Consider the following 25,837-nt stretch of genomic DNA (forward strand, 5'->3'; position numbering starts at 1 on the left):
GTTTAATTTATTATATAAATAATTCAATGGTTTAATTTATAATGAATTGTCTAATTTATTATATAAATAATACAATAGTTTAATTAATTACATAAATAATTCAATATATTAATTTATAATGAATTGTTTAATTCATTTTATAAATAATTCAAGTGATTATCATAAAAATAATTCAAAGTTTAATTTATTATATAAATAATTCAATTGTTTAATTTATTATATAAATATTTCAATATTTTAATTTATGATGAATTGTTTAATTTATTATATAAATAATACAATAGCTTAATTTATAATGAATTGTTTAATTTATTACATAAATAAAACAAGTGATTATCTTAAAATGAATTGTTGAATTTATTTTTAAAATAATACAAAGTTTAATTATTAAATAAATAATACAATAGTTTCATTTATAATGAATTGTTTAATTCATTTTATAAATAATTCAAGTTATTATTTTAAAATAAATTGATTAATTTATTAGATAAATAATTCAATGGTTTAATTTATAATGAATTGTTTAATATCTTATATAAATAATTCAATAGGTGAATTTATAATGAATTGTTTAATTTATTATAAAAATAATTCAAAGTTTAATTTATTGTACAAATAATGCAATAGTTTAATTTATTATATGTACAATTCAATATTTTAGTTTATAATGAATTGTTTAATTTATTATGTAAATAATTCAATTGTTTAATTTGTTATATAAATAATTCAATGGTTTAATTTATAATGAATTGTTTAATTTATTATATAAATAATACAATAGTTTAATTAATTGCATAAATAAATCAATATATTAATTTATAATGAATTGTTTAATTCATTTTATAAATAATTCAAGTGATTATTTTAAAATGAATTGATTAATTTATGATAACAATAATTCAAAGTTTAATTTATAATATAAATCATTCAATTGTTTAATTTATTACATAAATAATACAATGGTTTAATTTATAATGAATTGTTTAATTTATTTTATAAATAATTCAAGTGATTATTTTAAAATGAATAGTTTAATTTATTATAAAAATAATTCAAAGTTTAATTTATTATATAAATAATTCAATGGTTTAATTTATAATGAATTGTCTAATTTATTATATAAATAATACAATAGTTTAATTAATTACATAAATAATTCAATATATTAATTTATAATGAATTGTTTAATTCATTTTATAAATAATTCAAGTGATTATCATAAAAATAATTCAAAGTTTAATTTATTATATAAATAATTCAATTGTTTAATTTATTATATAAATATTTCAATATTTTAATTTATGATGAATTGTTTAATTTATTATATAAATAATACAATAGCTTAATTTATAATGAATTGTTTAATTTATTACATAAATAATTCAAGTGATTATTTTAAAATGAATTGTTTAATTTATTTTTAAAATAATTCAAAGTTTAATTTATTATATAAATATTTCAATAGTTTAATTTATTATATAAATAATTCAATAGTTTAATTTATAGTGAATTTTTAAATTTATTATATTTATAATTCGATAGTTTAATTTATAATGAATTGTTTTATTTGTTACATAAATAATTCAAGTGAATATTTTAAAATGAATTGTTTAATTTATTATATAAATAATTCAATAGGTTAATTTATAATGCATTGTTTAATTTATTATATGTATAATTGAAGTGATTATCTTTGAATGAATTGTTTAATATATTATAAAAATAATTCAAATTTTAATTTATTATAGAAATATTTTAATAGTTGAATTTATTATATTAATAATTAAATGGTTTAATTTATAATGAATTGTTTAATATATTATATAAATAATTCAATAGGTTAATTAATAATGAATTGTTTAATTTATTTTATGAATAATTCAAGTGATTATTTTAAAATGAATGGTTTAATTTATTATAAAAATAATTCAAAGTTTAATTTATGATATAAATAATTCAATTGTTGAATTTATTATATAAATAATTCAATTGTTTAATTTATTGTATAAATAATTCAATATTTTAATTTATAATGAATTGTTTAATTTATCACACAAATCATACAATAGTTTAATTTATAATGAATTGATTAATTCATTTTATAAATAATTCAAGTTTTTATTTTTAAATGAATTGTTTAATTTATTATATAAATAATACAATAGTTTAATTTATTCCATAAATTATTCAATATATTAATTTATAATGAAATGTTTAATTCATTTTATAAATAATTCAAGTAATTATTTTAAAATAAATTGAATAATTTATTATAAAAATAATTCAAAGTTTAATTCATGATATAAATGATTCAAATGTTTAATTTATTATATAAATAATTCAATTGTTTAACTTTCATGCAAATAATTCAATATTTTAATTTATAATGAATTGTTTAATTTATTATATAAATAATACAATATTTTAATTGATAATGAATTGTTTAATTCATTTTGTAAATAATTCAAGTGATTATTTTAAAATAAATTGATTAATTTATCATAAAAATAATTCAAAGTTCAATTTATGATATAAATAATTCAATTGTTTAATTTATTATATAAATAATTCAATGGTTTAATTTATAATGAATTGTTTAATTCATTTTACAAATTAAACAAGTGATTATTTTAAAATGAATTGTTTAATTTATTTAAAAAATAATTCAAAGTTTAATTTATTCAATAAATAATACAATAGTTTAATTTATAATGAATTGTTTAATTCATTTTATAAATAATTCAAGTGATTATTTTAAAATAAATTGATTAATTTATTATAAAAATAATTCAAAGTTTAATTTTGTGTATAAATAATTCAATTGTTTAATATATTATATAAATAATTCAATAGGTTAATTTATAATGAATTCTTTAATTTATTTTACAAATAATTCAAGTGATTATTTTTAAATGAATTGTTCAATTTATTATAAACATCATTCAAAGTTTAATTTATTATATAAATAATTCAAGTGATTATTTTAAAATGAATTGTTAAATTTATTATAAAAATAATTCAAAGTTCAATTTATTGTATAAATAATTCAATATTTTAATTTATAATGAATTGTTTAATTCATTTTAGAAATAATTCAAGTGATTATTTTAAAATAAATTGATTAATTTATGATAACAATAATTCAAAGTTTAATTTATAATATAAATCATTCTATTGTTTAATTTATTACATAAATAATACAATGGTTTAATTTATAATGAATTGTTTAATTTATTTTATAAATAATTCAAGTGATTATTTTAAAATGAATAGTTTAATTTATTATAAAAATAATTCAAAGTTTAATTTATTATATAAATAATTCAATGGTTTAATTTATAATGAATTGTTTAATTTATTATATAAATAATACAATAGTTTAATTAATTACATAAATAATTCAATATATTAATTTATAATGAATTGTTTAATTCATTTTATAAATAATTCAAGTGATTATTTTAAAATAAATTGATTAATTTATTATAAAATAATTCAAAGTTTAATTTATTATATAAATATTTCAATAGTTTAATTTATTACATAAATAATTCAATATTTTAATTTATAATGAATTGTTTAATTTATCACACAAATAATACAATAGTTTAATTTATGATGAATTGATTAATTCATTTTATAAATAATTCAAGTTTTTATTTTAAAATGAATTGTTTAATTTATTATATAAATAATACAATAGTTTAATTAATTACATAAATAATTCAATATATTAATTTATAATGAATTGTTTAATTCATTTTATAAATAATTCAAGTGATTATTTTAAAATAAATTGATTAATTTATTATAAAATAATTCAAAGTTTAATTTATTATATAAATATTTCAATAGTTTAATTTATTACATAAATAATTCAATATTTTAATTTATAATGAATTGTTTAATTTATCACACAAATAATACAATAGTTTAATTTATGATGAATTGATTAATTCATTTTATAAATAATTCAAGTTTTTATTTTAAAATGAATTGTTTAATTTATTATATAAATAATACAATAGTTTAATTAATTACATAAATAATTCAATATATTAATTTATAATGAATTGTTTAATTCATTTTATAAATAATTCAAGTGATTATTTTAAAATAAATTGATTAATTTATTATAAAATAATTCAAAGTTTAATTTATTATATAAATATTTCAATAGTTTAATTTATTACATAAATAATTCAATATTTTAATTTATAATGAATTGTTTAATTTATCACACAAATAATACAATAGTTTAATTTATGATGAATTGATTAATTCATTTTATAAATAATTCAAGTTTTTATTTTAAAATGAATTGTTTAATTTATTATATAAATAATACAATAGTTTAATTTATTACATAAATTATTCAATATATTAATTTATAATGAAATGTTTAATTCATTTTATAAATAATTCAAGTAATTATTTTTAAATGAATTGAATAATTTATTATAAAAATAATTCAAAGTTTAATTTATTATATAAATGATTCAAATGTTTAATTTATTATATAAATAATTCAATTGTTTAACTTTCATGCAAATAATTCAATAGTTTAATTTATAATGAATTTTTAAATTTATTTTATATATAATTCGATAGTTTAATTTATAATGAATTGTTTTATTTGTTACATAAATAATTCAAGTGAATATTTTAAAATGAATTGTTTAATTTATTATAAAAATAATTCAAAGTTTAATTTATTGTATAAATAATTCAATATTTTAATTTATAATGAATTGTTTAATTTATCACACAAATAATACAATAGTTTAATTTATAATGAATTGATTAATTCATTTTATAAATAATTCAAGTTTTTATTTTAAAATGAATTGTTTAATTTATTATATAAATAATTCAATAGTTTAATTTATTACATAAATAATACAATGGTTTAATTTATAATGAATTGTTTAATTTATTTTATAAATAATTCAAGTGATTATTTTAAAATGAATAGTTTAATTTATTATAAAAATAATTCAAATTTTAATTTATTATAGAAATATTTTAATAGTTGAATTTATTATATTAATAATTAAATGGTTTAATTTATAATGAATTGTTTAATATATTATATAAATAATTCAATAGGTTAATTAATAATGAATTGTTTAATTTATTTTATGAATAATTCAAGTGATTATTTTAAAATGAATAGTTTAATTTATTATAAAAATAATTCAAAGTTTAATTTATGATATAAATAATTCAATTGTTGAATTTATTATATAAATAATTCATTTGTTTAATTTATTATATAAATAATTCAATGGTTTAATTTATAATGAATTGTTTAATTTATTATATAAATAATTCAATGGTTTAATTTATAATGAATTGTTGAATTTATTTCATAAATAATTCAAGTGATTATTTTCAAATGAATTGTTTAATTTATTATAAAAATAATTCAAAGTTTAATTTATTGTATAAATAATTCAATATTTTAATTTATAATGAATTGTTTAATTTATCACACAAATAATACAATAGTTTAATTTATAATGAATTGATTAATTCATTTTATAAATAATTCAAGTTTTTATTTTAAAATGAATTGTTTAATTTATTATATAAATAATTCAATAGTTTAATTAATTACATAAATAATTCAATATATTAATTGATAATGAAATGTTTAATTCATTTTATAAATAATTCAAGTGATTATTTTAAAATAAATTGATTAATTTATTATAAAAATAACTCAAAGTTTAATTTATTATATAAATAATTAAAATGTTTAATTTATTATATAAATAATTCAATTGTTTAACTTTCATGCAAATAATTCAATATTTTAATTTATAATGAATTGTTTAATTTATTATATAAATAATACAATATTTTAATTGATAATGAAATGTTTAATTCATTTTGTAAATAATTCAAGTGATTATTTTAAAATAAATTGATTAATTCATGATAAAAATAATTCAAAGTTCAATTTACGATATAAATAATTCAATTGTTTAATTTATTATATAAATAATTCAATGGTTTAATTTATAATGAATTGTTTAATACATTTTACAAATTAAACAAGTGATTATTTTAAAATGAATTGTTTAATTTATTTTAAAAATAATTCAAAGTTTAATTTATTATACAAATAATGCAATAGTTTAATTTATTATATAAATAATTCAATATTTTAATTTATAATGAATTGTTTAATTTATTATATAAATAATACAATAGTTTAATTTATAATGAATTTTTACATTTATTTTATAAATAATTCAAGTGATTATTTTAAAATGAATTGCTCAATTTATTATAAAAATAATTCAAAGTTTAATTTATTATATAAATAATTCAATTGTTTAACTTTCATGCAAATAATTCAATATTTTAATTTATAATGAATTGTTTAATTTATCAAACAAATAATACAATAGTTTAATTTATAATGAATTGATTAATTCATTTTATAAATAATTCAAGTGATTATTTTAAAATAAATTGATTAATTTATTATAAGAATAGTTCAAAGTTTAATTTATTGCATAAATAATTCAATTGTTTAATTTATTATATCAATAATTCAATTGTTTAATTTATTATATAAATAAATCAATATTTTAATTGATAATGAATTGTTTAATTTATTATATAAATAATACAATATTTTAATTTATAATTACTTGTTTAATTCATTTTATAAATAATTCAAGTGATTATTTTAAAATAAATTGATTAATTTATTATAAAAATAATTCAATGGTTTAATTCAAAATGAACTGTTTAATTTATTTTATAAATGATTCAAGTTATTATTTTCAAATGAATTGTTTAATTTATTATAAAAATAATTCAATATGTTAAATTATAATGAATTGTTTAATTTATTTTATAAATAATTCAAATGATTATTTTAATATGAATTGTTTAATTTATTATAAAAATAATTCAAAGTTTAATTTATTATATAAATAATTCAATGGTTTAACATATTATATAAATAATACAATGGTTTAATTCATAATGAATTGTTTAATTCATTTTATAAATAATTCCAGTGATTATTTTAAAATGAATTGTTTAATTTATTATAAAATAATTCAAAGTTTAATTTATTATATAAATAATGCAATACTTTAATTTTAATGAATTGTTTAATTTATTATATAAATAATTCAATGGTTTAACATATTATATAAATAATACAACGGTTTAATTCATAATGAATTGTTTAATTCATTTTATAAATAATTCCAGTGATTATTTTAAAATGAATTGTTTAATTTATTATCAAAATAATTCAAAGTTTAATTTATTGTATGAATAATTCAATTGTTTAATTTATTATATAAATAATTCAATTATTTAATTTATTATATAAATAATTCAATATTTTAATTGACAATGAATTGTTTAATTTATCATATAAATAATACAATAGTTGAATTTATTACATAAATAATTCAATATATTAATTTATAATGAATTGTTTAATTCATTTTATAAATAATTCAAGTGATTATTTTAAAATAAATTGATTAATTTATTATAAAAATAGTTCAAAGTTTAATTTATTGTATGAATAATTCAATTGTTTAATTTATTATATAAATAATTCAATTATTTAATTTATTATATAAATAATTCAATATTTCAATTGATAATGAATTGTTTAATTCATTTTATAAATAATTCCAGTGATTATTTTAAAATAAATTGATTAATTTTTTATAAAAATAATTCAAAGTTTAATTTATTATATAAATAATTCAATTGTTTAACTTTCATGCAAATAATTCAATATTTTAATTTATAATGAATTGTTCAATTCATTTTATAAATAATTCAAGTGATTATTTCAAAATGAATTGTTCAAATTATTATAAAAATAATTCAAAGTTTAATTTAATATATAAACAAATCAATAGTTTAATTTATTAAATAAATAATTCAATATTTTAATTGACAATTAATTGTTTAATTTATCATATAAATAATACAATAGTTGAATTTATTACATAAATAATTCAATATATTAATTTATAATGAATTGTTTAATTCATTTTATAAATAATTCAAGTGATTATTATAAAATAAATTGATTAATTTATTATAAAAATAGTTCAAAGTTTAATTTATTGTATGAATAATTCAATTGTTTAATTTATTATATAAATAATTCAATGTTTTAATTGATAATGAATTGTTTAATTCATTTTATAAATAATTCAAGTGATTATTTTAAAATAAATTGATTAATTTTTTATAAAAATAATTCAAAGTTTAATTTATTATATAAATAATTCAATTGTTCAATTTATTGTATGAATAATTCAATGGTTCAATATATAATGAATTGTTTAATATATTATATAAATAATTCAACAGGTTAATTTATAATGAATTGTTTAATTTATTTTATAAATAATTCAAGTGATTATTTTAAAATGAATTGTTTAACTTATTATAAAAATAATTGAAAGTTTAATTTATTATATAAATAATTCAATTGTTCAATTTATTGTATGAATAATGCAATATTTTAATTTATAATGAATAGTTTAATTTATTACATAAATAATACAATAGTTTAATTTATAATGAATTGATTAATACATTTTATAAATAATTCAAGTTTTTATTTTAAAATGAATTGTTGAATATATTATATAAATAATTCAATAGGTTAATTTATAATGAATTCTTTAATTTATTTTAGAAATAATTCAAGTGATTATTTTTAAATGAATTGTTCAATTTATTATAAACATAATTCAAAGTTTAATTTATTATACAAATAATGCAATAGTTTAATTTATTACATAAATAATTCAAGTGATTATTTTAAAATGAATTGTTAAATTTATTATAAAAATAATTCAAAGTTCAATTTATTGTATAAATAATTCAATATTTTAATTTATAATGAATTGTTTAATTCATTTTAGAAATAATTCAAGTGATTATTTTAAAATAAATTGATTAATTTATGATAACAATAATTCAAAGTTTAATTTATAATATAAATCATTCTATTGTTTAATTTATTACATAAATAATACAATGGTTTAATTTATAATGAATTGTTTAATTTATTTTATAAATAATTCAAGTGATTATTTTAAAATGAATAGTTTAATTTATTATAAAAATAATTCAAAGTTTAATTTATTATATAAATAATTCAATGGTTTAATTTATAATGAATTGTTTAATTTATTATATAAATAATACAATAGTTTAATTAATTACATAAATAATTCAATATATTAATTTATAATGAATTGTTTAATTCATTTTATAAATAATTCAAGTGATTATTTTAAAATAAATTGAATAATTTATTATAAAAATAATTCAAAGTTTAATTTATTATATAAATATTTCAATAGTTTAATTTATTATATAAATAATTCAATAGTTTAATTTATAATGAATTTTTAAATTTATTATATATATAATTCGATAGTTTAATTTATAATGAATTGTTTTATTTGTTACATAAATAATTCAAGTGAATATTTTAAAATGAATTGTTTAATTTATTATAAAAATAATTCAAAGTTTAATTTATTGTATAAATAATTCAATATTTTAATTTATATTGAATTGTTTAATTTATCACACAAATAATACAATAGTTTAATTTATAATGAATTGATTAATTCATTTTATAAATAATTCAAGTTTTTATTTGAAAATGAATTGTTTAATTTATTATATAAATAATTCAATAGTTTAATTTATTACATAAATAATACAATGGTTTAATTTATAATGAATTGTTTAATTCATTTTATAAATAATTCAAGTGATTATTTTAAAATGAATTGATTAATTTATGATAACAATAATTCAAAGTTTAATTTATAATATAAATCATTCAATTGTTTAATTTATTACATAAATAATACAATGGTTTAATTTATAATGAATTGTTTAATTTATTTTATAAATAATTCAAGTGATTATTTTAAAATGAATAGTTTAATTTATTATAAAAATAATTCAAAGTTTAATTTATTATATAAATAATTCAATGGTTTAATTTATAATGAATTGTCTAATTTATTATATAAATAATACAATAGTTTAATTAATTACATAAATAATTCAATATATTAATTTATAATGAATTGTTTAATTCATTTTATAAATAATTCAAGTGATTATCATAAAAATAATTCAAAGTTTAATTTATGATATAAATAATTCAATTGTTGAATTTATTATATAAATAATTCAATTGTTTAATTTATTATATAAATAATTCAATGGTTTAATTTATAATGAATTGTTTAATTTATTATATAAATAATTCAATGGTTTAATTTATAATGAATTGTTCAATTTATTTCATAAATAATTCAAGTGATTATTTTCAAATGAATTGTTTAATTTATTATAAAAATAATTCAAAGATTAATTTATTGTATAAATAATTCAATATTTTAATTTATAATGAATTGTTTAATTTATCACACAAATAATACAATAGTTTAATTTATAATGAATTGATTAATTCATTTTATAAATAATTCAAGTTTTTATTTTAAAATGAATTGTTTAATTTATTATATAAATAATTCAATAGTTTAATTAATTACATAAATAATTCAATATATTAATTGATAATGAAATGTTTAATTCATTTTATAAATAATTCAAGTAATTATTTTAAAATAAATTGATTAATTTATTATAAAAATAATTCAAAGTATAATTTATTATATAAATAATTCAAATGTTTAATTTATTATATAAATAATTCAATTGTTTAAATTTCATGCAAATAATTCAATATTTTAATTTATAATGAATTGTTTAATTTATTATATAAATAATACAATATTTTAATTGATAATGAATTGTTTAATTCATTTTGTAAATAATTCAAGTGATTATTTTAAAATAAATTGATTAATTTATTATAAAAATAATTCAAAGTTCAATTTACGATATAAATAATTCAATTGTTTAATTTATTATATAAATCATTCAATGGTTTAATTTATAATGAATTGTTTAATACATTTTACAAATTAAACAAGTGATTATTTTAAAATGAATTGTTTAATTTATTTTAAAAATAATTCAAAGTTTAATTTATTATACAAATAATGCAATAGTTTAATTTATTATATAAATAATTCAATATTTTAATTTATAATGAATTGTTTAATTTATTATATAAATAATACAATAGTTTAATTTATAATGAATTTTTAAATTTATTTTATAAATAATTCAAGTGATTATTTTAAAATGAATTGCTCAATTTATTATAAAAATAATTCAAAGTTTAATTTATTATATAAATAATTCAAATGTTTAATTTATTATATAAATAATTCAATTGTTTAACTTTCATGCAAATAATTCAATATTTTAATTTATAATGAATTGTTTAATTTATCAAAAAATGATACAATAGTTTAATTCATAATGAATTGATTAATTCATTTTATAAATAATTCAAGTGATTATTTCAAAATAAATTGATTAATTTATTATAAGAATAGTTCAAAGTTTAATTTATTGCATAAATAATTCAATTGTTTAATTTATTATATCAATAAATCAATTGTTTAATTTATTATATAAATAAATCAATATTTTAATTGATAATGAATTGTTTAATTTATTATATAAATAATACAATATTTTAATTTATAATTACTTGTTTAATTCATTTTATAAATAATTCAAGTGATTATTTTAAAATAAATTGATTAATTTATTATAAAAATAATTCAATGGTTTAATTCAAAATGAACTGTTTAATTTATTTTATAAATGATTCAAGTTATTATTTTCAAATGAATTGTTTAATTTATTATAAAAATAATTCAACATGTTAAATTATAATGAATTGTTTAATTTATTTTATAAATAATTCAAATGATTATTTTAATATGAATTGTTTAATTTATTATAAAAATAATTCAAAGTTTAATTTATTATATAAATAATTCAATGGTTTAACATATTATATAAATAATACAATGGTTTAATTCATAATGAATTGTTTAATTCATTTTATAAATAATTCCAGTGATTATTTTAAAATGAATTGTTTAATTTATTATAAAAATAATTCAAAGTTTAATTTATTATATAAATAATGCAATATTTTAATTTTAATGAATTGTTTAATTTATTATATAAATAATTCAATGGTTTAACATATTATATAAATAATACAACGGTTTAATTCATAATGAATTGTTTAATTCATTTTATAAATAATTCCAGTGATTATTTTAAAATGAATTGTTTAATTTATTATCAAAATAATTCAAAGTCAAAATAATTCAAAGTTTAATTTATTGTATGAATAATTCAATTGTTTAATTTATTATATAAATAATTCAATTATTTAATTTATTATATAAATAATTCAATATTTTAATTGACAATGAATTGCTTAATTTATCATATAAATAATACAATAGTTGAATTTATTACATAAATAATTCAATATATTAATTTATAATGAATTGTTTAATTCATTTTATAAATAATTCAAGTGATTATTTTAAAATAAATTGATTAATTTATTATAAAAATAGTTCAAAGTTTAATTTATTATATAAATAATTCAATTATTTAATTTATTATATAAATAATTCAATATTTTAATTGATAATGAATTGTTTAATTTATCACACAAATAATACAATAGTTTAATTTATAATGAATTGATTAATTCATTTTATAAATAATTCAAGTTTTTATTTTAAAATGAATTGTTTAATTTATTATATAAATAATACAATAGTTTAATTTATTACATAAATAATTCAATAGGTTAATTTATAATGCATTGTTTAATTTATTATATGTATAATTGAAGTGATTATCTTTGAATGAATTGTTTCATATATTATAAAAATAATTCAATGGTTTAATTTATAATGAATTGTTTAATTTATTATATAAATAATACAGTAGTTTAATTAATTACATAAATAATTCAATATATTAATTTATAATGAATTGTTTAATTCATTTTATAAATAATTCAAGTGATTATTTTTAAATAAATTGATTAATTTATTATAAAAATAATTAAAAGTTTAATTTATTATATAAATAATTCAATTGTTTAATTTCTAATATATATAATTCGATAGTTTAATTTATAATGAATTGTTTTATTTGTTACATAGATAATTCAAGTGAATATTTTAAAATGAATTGTTTAATTTATTATATAAATAATTCAATAGGTTAATTAACAATGAATTGTTTAATTTATTTTATAAATAATTCAAGTGATTATTTTAAAATGAATAGTTTAATTTATTATAAAAATAATTCAAAGTTTAATTTATAATATAAATAATTCAATTGTTTAATGTATTACATAAACAATACAATGGTTTAATTTATAATGAATAGTTTAATTTATTTTAAAAATAATTCAAGTGATTATTTTAAAACAAATTGATTAATTTATTCTAAAAATAATTCAAAGTTTAATTTATTATTTAATTGGTGCAATAGTTTAATTTATTATATAAATAATTCAATCGTATAATTTATAAAGAATTGTTTAATTTATTAAATAGAGAATACAATAGTTTAATTTAGAATGAATTGTTTAATTTACTTTATGAATAATTCAAGTGATTATTTTAAAATAAATTGTTTAATTTATTATAAAATCAATTCAAAGTTTATCTTATTATATAAATGGTGGAATAGTTTAATTTATTTTATAAATAATTCAATAGTTTAATTTATCATGAATTGTTTAATTCATTATATAAATAATTCAAGTGATTATTTTTAAATGAATTGTTGAATTTATTCTCAAAATAATTCAAAATTGAATTCATTATATTAATAATTCAATAGTTTTAATTTATAATGAATTGTTGAATTTACTTTATGAATAATTCAAGTGATTATTTTAAAATGAATTGTTTAATTTATTATAAAAACAATTCAAAGTTTATTTTGTTATATAAATGGTGCAATAGTTTAATTTATTTTATAAATAATTCAATAGTTTAATTTATCATGAATTGTTTAATTTATTATATAAATAATTCAAGTGATTATTTTTAAATGAATTATTGAATTTATTCTCAAAATAATTCAAAATTGAATTTATTATATCAATAATTCAATAGTTTAATTTATAATGAATTGTTTAATTAATTATATAAATAATTCAATAGTTTAATTTATAATTAATTGTTTCATTTATTACATAAATAATTCAAATGATTATTTTGAAATGAATTGTTTAATTCATTATAAAAATAATTCAAAGTTTAATTTATTATATAAATAATTCAATAATTTAATTTATAATGAATTGTTTAATTTATTATATAAATAATTCAACAGTTTAATTTATATTGAATTGTTTAATTTACTTTATGAATAATTCAAGTGATTATTTTAAAATAATTTGATTAATTTGTTCTAAAAATAATTCAAAGTTTAATTTATTATTTAAATCGTGCAATAGTTTAATTTATAATGAATTGTTTAATTTATTTTACAAATAATTCGTGAATCTTTTAAAATAAATTGATTAATTTAGTCCAAAAATAATTCAAATTTTAATTTATTATATAAATAATTCAATATTTCAATATATTATATAAATAATTCAATAATTTAATTTATAATGAATTGTTTAATTTACTTTGTGAATAATTCAAGTGATTATTTTAAAATAAATTGGTTAATTTATTATAAAAATAATTCAAAGTTTAATTTATGATATATATAATTCAATAGCTTAATTTATAATGAATTATTTAATTTATTATGTAAATAATTCAATAGTTTAATTTATAATGAATTTTTAAATTTATTTTATAAATAATTCGTGAATCTTTTAAAATAAATTGATTAATTTAGTCCAAAAATAATTCAAATTTTAATTTATTATATAAATAATTCAATATTTCAATATATTATATAAATAATTCAATAGTTTAATTTATAATGAATTATTTAATTTATTAAATAAAGAATACAATAGTTTAATTCATAATGAATTGTTTAATTTACTTTATGAATCATTCAAGTGATTATTTTAAAATAAATTGATTAATTTATTATGAAAACAATTCAAAGTTTATTTTATTATATAAATGCTGCAATAGTTTAATTTATTTTATAAATAATTCAATAGTTTAATTTATCATGAATTGTTTAATTTTTTATATGAATAATTCAAGTGATTATTTTTAAATGAATTGTTTAATTCATTTTATAAACAATTCAAGTGATTATTTTAAAATAAATAGATTAATTTATTCTAAAAATAATTCAAAGTTTAATTTATTATATAAATAATTCAATAGTTCAATTTATTATATAAATAATTCAATAATTTAATTTATAATGATTTGGTTAATTTCTGATATAAATAATTGAAGTGATTATTTTAAAATGAATTGTTTAATTCATTCTAAAAATAATTCAAAGTTTAATTTATTCAATAAATAATTCAATATTTTAATTTATAATGAATTGTTTAATTTATTTTATAAATAATTCGTGAATGTTTTAAAATAAATTGATTAATTTAGTCTAAAAACAATTCAAAGTTTAATTTATTGTATAAATAATTCAACATTTCAATATATTATAGACATAATTCAATAATTTAATTTATAATGAATTATTTAATTTATTATGCAAATAGTTCAATCGTTTAATTTATAATGAATTGTTTAATTTATTTTATAAATAATTCAAGTGATTATTTTAAAATAAATTGATTAATTTATTCTAAAAATAATTCAATGTTTAATTTATTATATAAATAATTCAATAGTTCAATTTATTATATAAATAATTCAATAGTTTAAGTTATAATGAATTGTTCAATTTATCATAACAATAATATAAATTTAATTAATTGTATGAATTGTTTAATTTATTTTACAAATAATTCGTGATTATTTTAAAATAAATAGATTAATTTATTCTAAAAATAATTCAAAGTTTAATTGATTATATAAATAATTCAATAGTTTAATTGATAATTAATTATTAATTTATTAAATAAAGAAAACAATAGTTTAATTTATAATGAATTGTTTGATTTACTTTATGAAAAATTAATGTGATTATTTTAAAATAAATTGATGAATTCAATCGTTCAATGTATTATACAAATAAATCAATAATTTAATTTATAATGATTTGTTTAATTTCTGATATTAATAATTGAAGTGATTATTTTAAAATGAATTGTTTAATTCATTATAAAAATAATTCAAAGTTTAATTTATTCAATAAATAATTCAATAGTTTAATTTATAATGGATTGTTTAATTTATTATAGAAATGGAGCACTAAATTGTTTAATTCATTTTATAAATAATTCAAGTGATTATTTTAAAATAAATTGATTAATTTATGATAAAAATGATTCAAAGTTTAATTTATAATATAAATAATTCAAAGTTTAATTTATTATATAAATAATTCAATGGTTTAATTTATAATGAATTGTTTAATATCTTACATAAATAATTCAATAGGTTAATTTGTAATTAATTGTTTCATTTATTATCTAAATAATTCAACAGTTTAATTTATAAATAATTGTTTAATTTATTATATAAATAATTCCTGAGATTATTTTTTAATTGATTTGTTTAAATCATTATACAAATAATTTTAGTGATTATTTTAAAATGAATTGTATATTTATTATCAATATAATTCAAAGTATATTTTACGATATAAATAATTCTATAGTTTAATTTATTATAAAAATAATTCAATCTTTCATTTATTATATAAATAATTCTATAGTTTAATTTATTGTATAAATAATGCAATAGTTTAATCTATCATATAAATAATTCAATACTTTAATTAATAATGAATTGTTTAATTTATTACATACATAATTCAAGTGATTCTTTTAAAATGAATTGTTTAATTTATTATAAAATTAATTCAAAGTTTAGTTTATTACATTAATAATTCAATAGATTAATTAATAATGAATTGTTTAATTCATTTTATAAATAAAACAAGTGATTATCTTAAAATGAATTGTTGAATTTATTTTTAAAATAATACAAAGTTTAATTATTAAATAAATAATACAATAGTTTCATTTATAATGAATTGTTTAATTCATTTTATAAATAATTCAAGTTATTATTTTAAAATAAATTGATTAATTTATTAGATAAATAATTCAATGGTTTAATTTATAATGAATTGTTTAATATCTTATATAAATAATTCAATAGGTGAATTTATAATGAATTGTTTAATTTATTATAAAAATAATTCAAAGTTTAATTTATTGTACAAATAATGCAATAGTTTAATTTATTATATGTACAATTCAATATTTTAGTTTATAATGAATTGTTTAATTTATTATGTAAATAATTCAATTGTTTAATTTGTTATATAAATAATTCAATGGTTTAATTTATAATGAATTGTTTAATTTATTATATAAATAATACAATAGTTTAATTAATTGCATAAATAAATCAATATATTAATTTATAATGAATTGTTTAATTCATTTTATAAATAATTCAAGTGATTATTTTAAAATGAATTGATTAATTTATGATAACAATAATTCAAAGTTTATTTTATTTTATAAATAATTCAATATTTTAATTTATAATGAATTGTTTAATTTATTATATAAATAATACAATATTTTAATTTATAATGAATTGTTTAATTTATTTTATAAATAATTCAAGTGATTATTTTAAAATAAATTGATTAATTTATTATAAGAATAGTTCAAAGTTTAATTTATTACATAAATAATTCAATAGTTCAATTTATTATATAAATAATTCAATAGTTTAAGTTATAATGAATTGTTCAATTTATCATAACAATAATATAAATTTAATTAATTGTATGAATTGTTTAATTTATTTTACAAATAATTCGTGATTATTTTAAAATAAATAGATTAATTTATTCTAAAAATAATTCAAAGTTTAATTGATTATATAAATAATTCAATAGTTTAATTGATAATTAATTATTAATTTATTAAATAAAGAAAACAATAGTTTAATTTATAATGAATTGTTTGATTTACTTTATGAAAAATTAATGTGATTATTTTAAAATAAATTGATGAATTCAATCGTTCAATGTATTATACAAATAAATCAATAATTTAATTTATAATGATTTGTTTAATTTCTGATATTAATAATTGAAGTGATTATTTTAAAATGAATTGTTTAATTCATTATAAAAATAATTCAAAGTTTAATTTATTCAATAAATAATTCAATAGTTTAATTTATAATGGATTGTTTAATTTATTATAGAAATGGAGCACTAAATTGTTTAATTCATTTTATAAATAATTCAAGTGATTATTTTAAAATAAATTGATTAATTTATGATAAAAATGATTCAAAGTTTAATTTATAATATAAATAATTCAAAGTTTAATTTATTATATAAATAATTCAATGGTTTAATTTATAATGAATTGTTTAATATCTTACATAAATAATTCAATAGGTTAATTTGTAATTAATTGTTTCATTTATTATCTAAATAATTCAACAGTTTAATTTATAAATAATTGTTTAATTTATTATATAAATAATTCCTGAGATTATTTTTTAATTGATTTGTTTAAATCATTATACAAATAATTTTAGTGATTATTTTAAAATGAATTGTATATTTATTATCAATATAATTCAAAGTATATTTTACGATATAAATAATTCTATAGTTTAATTTATTATAAAAATAATTCAATCTTTCATTTATTATATAAATAATTCTATAGTTTAATTTATTGTATAAATAATGCAATAGTTTAATCTATCATATAAATAATTCAATACTTTAATTAATAATGAATTGTTTAATTTATTACATACATAATTCAAGTGATTCTTTTAAAATGAATTGTTTAATTTATTATAAAATTAATTCAAAGTTTAGTTTATTACATTAATAATTCAATAGATTAATTAATAATGAATTGTTTAATTCATTTTATAAATAAAACAAGTGATTATCTTAAAATGAATTGTTGAATTTATTTTTAAAATAATACAAAGTTTAATTATTAAATAAATAATACAATAGTTTCATTTATAATGAATTGTTTAATTCATTTTATAAATAATTCAAGTTATTATTTTAAAATAAATTGATTAATTTATTAGATAAATAATTCAATGGTTTAATTTATAATGAATTGTTTAATATCTTATATAAATAATTCAATAGGTGAATTTATAATGAATTGTTTAATTTATTATAAAAATAATTCAAAGTTTAATTTATTGTACAAATAATGCAATAGTTTAATTTATTATATGTACAATTCAATATTTTAGTTTATAATGAATTGTTTAATTTATTATGTAAATAATTCAATTGTTTAATTTGTTATATAAATAATTCAATGGTTTAATTTATAATGAATTGTTTAATTTATTATATAAATAATACAATAGTTTAATTAATTGCATAAATAAATCAATATATTAATTTATAATGAATTGTTTAATTCATTTTATAAATAATTCAAGTGATTATTTTAAAATGAATTGATTAATTTATGATAACAATAATTCAAAGTTTAATTTATAATATAAATCATTCAATTGTTTAATTTATTACATAAATAATACAATGGTTTAATTTATAATGAATTGTTTAATTTATTTTATAAATAATTCAAGTGATTATTTTAAAATGAATAGTTTAATTTATTATAAAAATAATTCAAAGTTTAATTTATTATATAAATAATTCAATGGTTTAATTTATAATGAATTGTCTAATTTATTATATAAATAATACAATAGTTTAATTAATTACATAAATAATTCAATATATTAATTTATAATGAATTGTTTAATTCATTTTATAAATAATTCAAGTGATTATCATACAAAATAATTCAAAGTTTAATTTATTATATAAATAATTCAATTGTTTAATTTATTATATAAATATTTCAATATTTTAATTTATGATGAATTGTTTAATTTATTATATAAATAATACAATAGCTTAATTTATAATGAATTGTTTAATTTATTACATAAATAATTCAAGTGATTATTTTAAAATGAATTGTTTAATTTATTTTAAAAATAATTCAAAGTTTAATTTATTATATAAATATTTCAATAGTTTAATTTATTATATAAATAATTCAATAGTTTAATTTATAGTGAATTTTTAAATTTATTATATTTATAATTCGATAGTTTAATTTATAATGAATTGTTTTATTTGTTACATAAATAATTCAAGTGAATATTTTAAAATGAATTGTTTAATTTATTATATAAATAATTCAATAGGTTAATTTATAATGCATTGTTTAATTTATTATATGTATAATTGAAGTGATTATCTTTGAATGAATTGTTTAATATATTATAAAAATAATTCAAATTTTAATTTATTATAGAAATATTTTAATAGTTGAATTTATTATATTAATAATTAAATGGTTTAATTTATAATGAATTGTTTAATATATTATATAAATAATTCAATAGGTTAATTAATAATGAATTGTTTAATTTATTTTATGAATAATTCAAGTGATTATTTTAAAATGAATGGTTTAATTTATTATAAAAATAATTCAAAGTTTAATTTATGATATAAATAATTCAATTGTTGAATTTATTATATAAATAATTCAATTGTTTAATTTATTGTATAAATAATTCAATATTTTAATTTATAATGAATTGTTTAATTTATCACACAAATCATACAATAGTTTAATTTATAATGAATTGATTAATTCATTTTATAAATAATTCAAGTTTTTATTTTTAAATGAATTGTTTAATTTATTATATAAATAATACAATAGTTTAATTTATTCCATAAATTATTCAATATATTAATTTATAATGAAATGTTTAATTCATTTTATAAATAATTCAAGTAATTATTTTAAAATAAATTGAATAATTTATTATAAAAATAATTCAAAGTTTAATTCATGATATAAATGATTCAAATGTTTAATTTATTATATAAATAATTCAATTGTTTAACTTTCATGCAAATAATTCAATATTTTAATTTATAATGAATTGTTTAATTTATTATATAAATAATACAATATTTTAATTGATAATGAATTGTTTAATTCATTTTGTAAATAATTCAAGTGATTATTTTAAAATAAATTGATTAATTTATCATAAAAATAATTCAAAGTTCAATTTATGATATAAATAATTCAATTGTTTAATTTATTATATAAATAATTCAATGGTTTAATTTATAATGAATTGTTTAATTCATTTTACAAATTAAACAAGTGATTATTTTAAAATGAATTGTTTAATTTATTTTAAAAATAATTCAAAGTTTAATTTATTCAATAAATAATACAATAGTTTAATTTATAATGAATTGTTTAATTCATTTTATAAATAATTCAAGTGATTATTTTAAAATAAATTGATTAATTTATTATAAAAATAATTCAAAGTTTAATTTTGTGTATAAATAATTCAATTGTTTAATATATTATATAAATAATTCAATAGGTTAATTTATAATGAATTCTTTAATTTATTTTACAAATAATTCAAGTGATTATTTTTAAATGAATTGTTCAATTTATTATAAACATCATTCAAAGTTTAATTTATTATATAAATAATTCAAGTGATTATTTTAAAATGAATTGTTAAATTTATTATAAAAATAATTCAAAGTTCAATTTATTGTATAAATAATTCAATATTTTAATTTATAATGAATTGTTTAATTCATTTTAGAAATAATTCAAGTGATTATTTTAAAATAAATTGATTAATTTATGATAACAATAATTCAAAGTTTAATTTATAATATAAATCATTCTATTGTTTAATTTATTACATAAATAATACAATGGTTTAATTTATAATGAATTGTTTAATTTATTTTATAAATAATTCAAGTGATTATTTTAAAATGAATAGTTTAATTTATTATAAAAATAATTCAAAGTTTAATTTATTATATAAATAATTCAATGGTTTAATTTATAATGAATTGTTTAATTTATTATATAAATAATACAATAGTTTAATTAATTACATAAATAATTCAATATATTAATTTATAATGAATTGTTTAATTCATTTTATAAATAATTCAAGTGATTATTTTAAAATAAATTGATTAATTTATTATAAAATAATTCAAAGTTTAATTTATTATATAAATATTTCAATAGTTTAATTTATTACATAAATAATTCAATATTTTAATTTATAATGAATTGTTTAATTTATCACACAAATAATACAATAGTATAATTTATGATGAATTGATTAATTCATTTTATAAATAATTCAAGTTTTTATTTTAAAATGAATTGTTTAATTTATTATATAAATAATACAATAGTTTAATTAATTACATAAATAATTCAATATATTAATTTATAATGAATTGTTTAATTCATTTTATAAATAATTCAAGTGATTATTTTAAAATAAATTGATTAATTTATTATAAAATAATTCAAAGTTTAATTTATTATATAAATATTTCAATAGTTTAATTTATTACATAAATAATTCAATATTTTAATTTATAATGAATTGTTTAATTTATCACACAAATAATACAATAGTTTAATTTATGATGAATTGATTAATTCATTTTATAAATAATTCAAGTTTTTATTTTAAAATGAATTGTTTAATTTATTATATAAATAATACAATAGTTTAATTAATTACATAAATAATTCAATATATTAATTTATAATGAATTGTTTAATTCATTTTATAAATAATTCAAGTGATTATTTTAAAATAAATTGATTAATTTATTATAAAATAATTCAAAGTTTAATTTATTATATAAATATTTCAATAGTTTAATTTATTACATAAATAATTCAATATTTTAATTTATAATGAATTGTTTAATTTATCACACAAATAATACAATAGTTTAATTTATGATGAATTGATTAATTCATTTTATAAATAATTCAAGTTTTTATTTTAAAATGAATTGTTTAATTTATTATATAAATAATACAATAGTTTAATTTATTACATAAATTATTCAATATATTAATTTATAATGAAATGTTTAATTCATTTTATAAATAATTCAAGTAATTATTTTTAAATGAATTGAATAATTTATTATAAAAATAATTCAAAGTTTAATTTATTATATAAATGATTCAAATGTTTAATTTATTATATAAATAATTCAATTGTTTAACTTTCATGCAAATAATTCAATAGTTTAATTTATAATGAATTTTTAAATTTATTTTATATATAATTCGATAGTTTAATTTATAATGAATTGTTTTATTTGTTACATAAATAATTCAAGTGAATATTTTAAAATGAATTGTTTAATTTATTATAAAAATAATTCAAAGTTCAATTTACGATATAAATAATTCAATTGTTTAATTTATTATAAAAATAATTCAAAGTTCAATTTACGATATAAATAATTCAATTGTTTAATTTATTCAATAAATAATACAATAGTTTAATTTATAATGAATTGTTTAATTCATTTTATAAATAATTCAAGTGATTATTTTAAAATAAATTGATTAATTTATTATAAAAATAATTCAAAGTTTAATTTTGTGTATAAATAATTCAATTGTTTAATATATTATATAAATAATTCAATAGGTTAATTTATAATGAATTCTTTAATTTATTTTACAAATAATTCAAGTGATTATTTTTAAATGAATTGTTCAATTTATTATAAACATCATTCAAAGTTTAATTTATTATATAAATAATTCAAGTGATTATTTTAAAATGAATTGTTAAATTTATTATAAAAATAATTCAAAGTTCAATTTATTGTATAAATAATTCAATATTTTAATTTATAATGAATTGTTTAATTCATTTTAGAAATAATTCAAGTGATTATTTTAAAATAAATTGATTAATTTATGATAACAATAATTCAAAGTTTAATTTATAATATAAATCATTCTATTGTTTAATTTATTACATAAATAATACAATGGTTTAATTTATAATGAATTGTTTAATTTATTTTATAAATAATTCAAGTGATTATTTTAAAATGAATAGTTTAATTTATTATAAAAATAATTCAAAGTTTAATTTATTATATAAATAATTCAATGGTTTAATTTATAATGAATTGTTTAATTTATTATATAAATAATACAATAGTTTAATTAATTACATAAATAATTCAATATATTAATTTATAATGAATTGTTTAATTCATTTTATAAATAATTCAAGTGATTATTTTAAAATAAATTGATTAATTTATTATAAAATAATTCAAAGTTTAATTTATTATATAAATATTTCAATAGTTTAATTTATTACATAAATAATTCAATATTTTAATTTATAATGAATTGTTTAATTTATCACACAAATAATACAATAGTTTAATTTATGATGAATTGATTAATTCATTTTATAAATAATTCAAGTTTTTATTTTAAAATGAATTGTTTAATTTATTATATAAATAATACAATAGTTTAATTAATTACATAAATAATTCAATATATTAATTTATAATGAATTGTTTAATTCATTTTATAAATAATTCAAGTGATTATTTTAAAATAAATTGATTAATTTATTATAAAATAATTCAAAGTTTAATTTATTATATAAATATTTCAATAGTTTAATTTATTACATAAATAATTCAATATTTTAATTTATAATGAATTGTTTAATTTATCACACAAATAATACAATAGTTTAATTTATGATGAATTGATTAATTCATTTTATAAATAATTCAAGTTTTTATTTTAAAATGAATTGTTTAATTTATTATATAAATAATACAATAGTTTAATTAATTACATAAATAATTCAATATATTAATTTATAATGAATTGTTTAATTCATTTTATAAATAATTCAAGTGATTATTTTAAAATAAATTGATTAATTTATTATAAAATAATTCAAAGTTTAATTTATTATATAAATATTTCAATAGTTTAATTTATTACATAAATAATTCAATATTTTAATTTATAATGAATTGTTTAATTTATCACACAAATAATACAATAGTTTAATTTATGATGAATTGATTAATTCATTTTATAAATAATTCAAGTTTTTATTTTAAAATGAATTGTTTAATTTATTATATAAATAATACAATAGTTTAATTTATTACATAAATTATTCAATATATTAATTTATAATGAAATGTTTAATTCATTTTATAAATAATTCAAGTAATTATTTTTAAATGAATTGAATAATTTATTATAAAAATAATTCAAAGTTTAATTTATTATATAAATGATTCAAATGTTTAATTTATTATATAAATAATTCTATTGTTTAACTTTCATGCAAATAATTCAATAGTTTAATTTATAATGAATTTTTAAATTTATTTTATATATAATTCGATAGTTTAATTTATAATGAATTGTTTTATTTGTTACATAAATAATTCAAGTGAATATTTTAAAATGAATTGTTTAATTTATTATAAAAATAATTCAAAGTTCAATTTACGATATAAATAATTCAATTGTTTAATTTATTATATAAATAATTCAATGGTTTAATTTATAATGAATTGTTTAATACATTTTACAAATTAAACAAGTGATTATTTTAAAATGAATTGTTTAATTTATTTTAAAAATAATTCAAAGTTTAATTTATTATACAAATAATGCAATAGTTTAATTTATTATATAAATAATTCAATATTTTAATTTATAATGAATTGTTTAATTTATTATATAAATAATACAATAGTTTAATTTATAATGAATTTTTACATTTATTTTATAAATAATTCAAGTGATTATTTTAAAATGAATTGCTCAATTTATTAT

The sequence above is a fragment of the Heptranchias perlo genome, chromosome 17 (genome assembly GCF_035084215.1).
Source record: "Heptranchias perlo isolate sHepPer1 chromosome 17, sHepPer1.hap1, whole genome shotgun sequence".
Lineage (NCBI taxonomy): Eukaryota > Metazoa > Chordata > Chondrichthyes > Hexanchiformes > Hexanchidae > Heptranchias > Heptranchias perlo.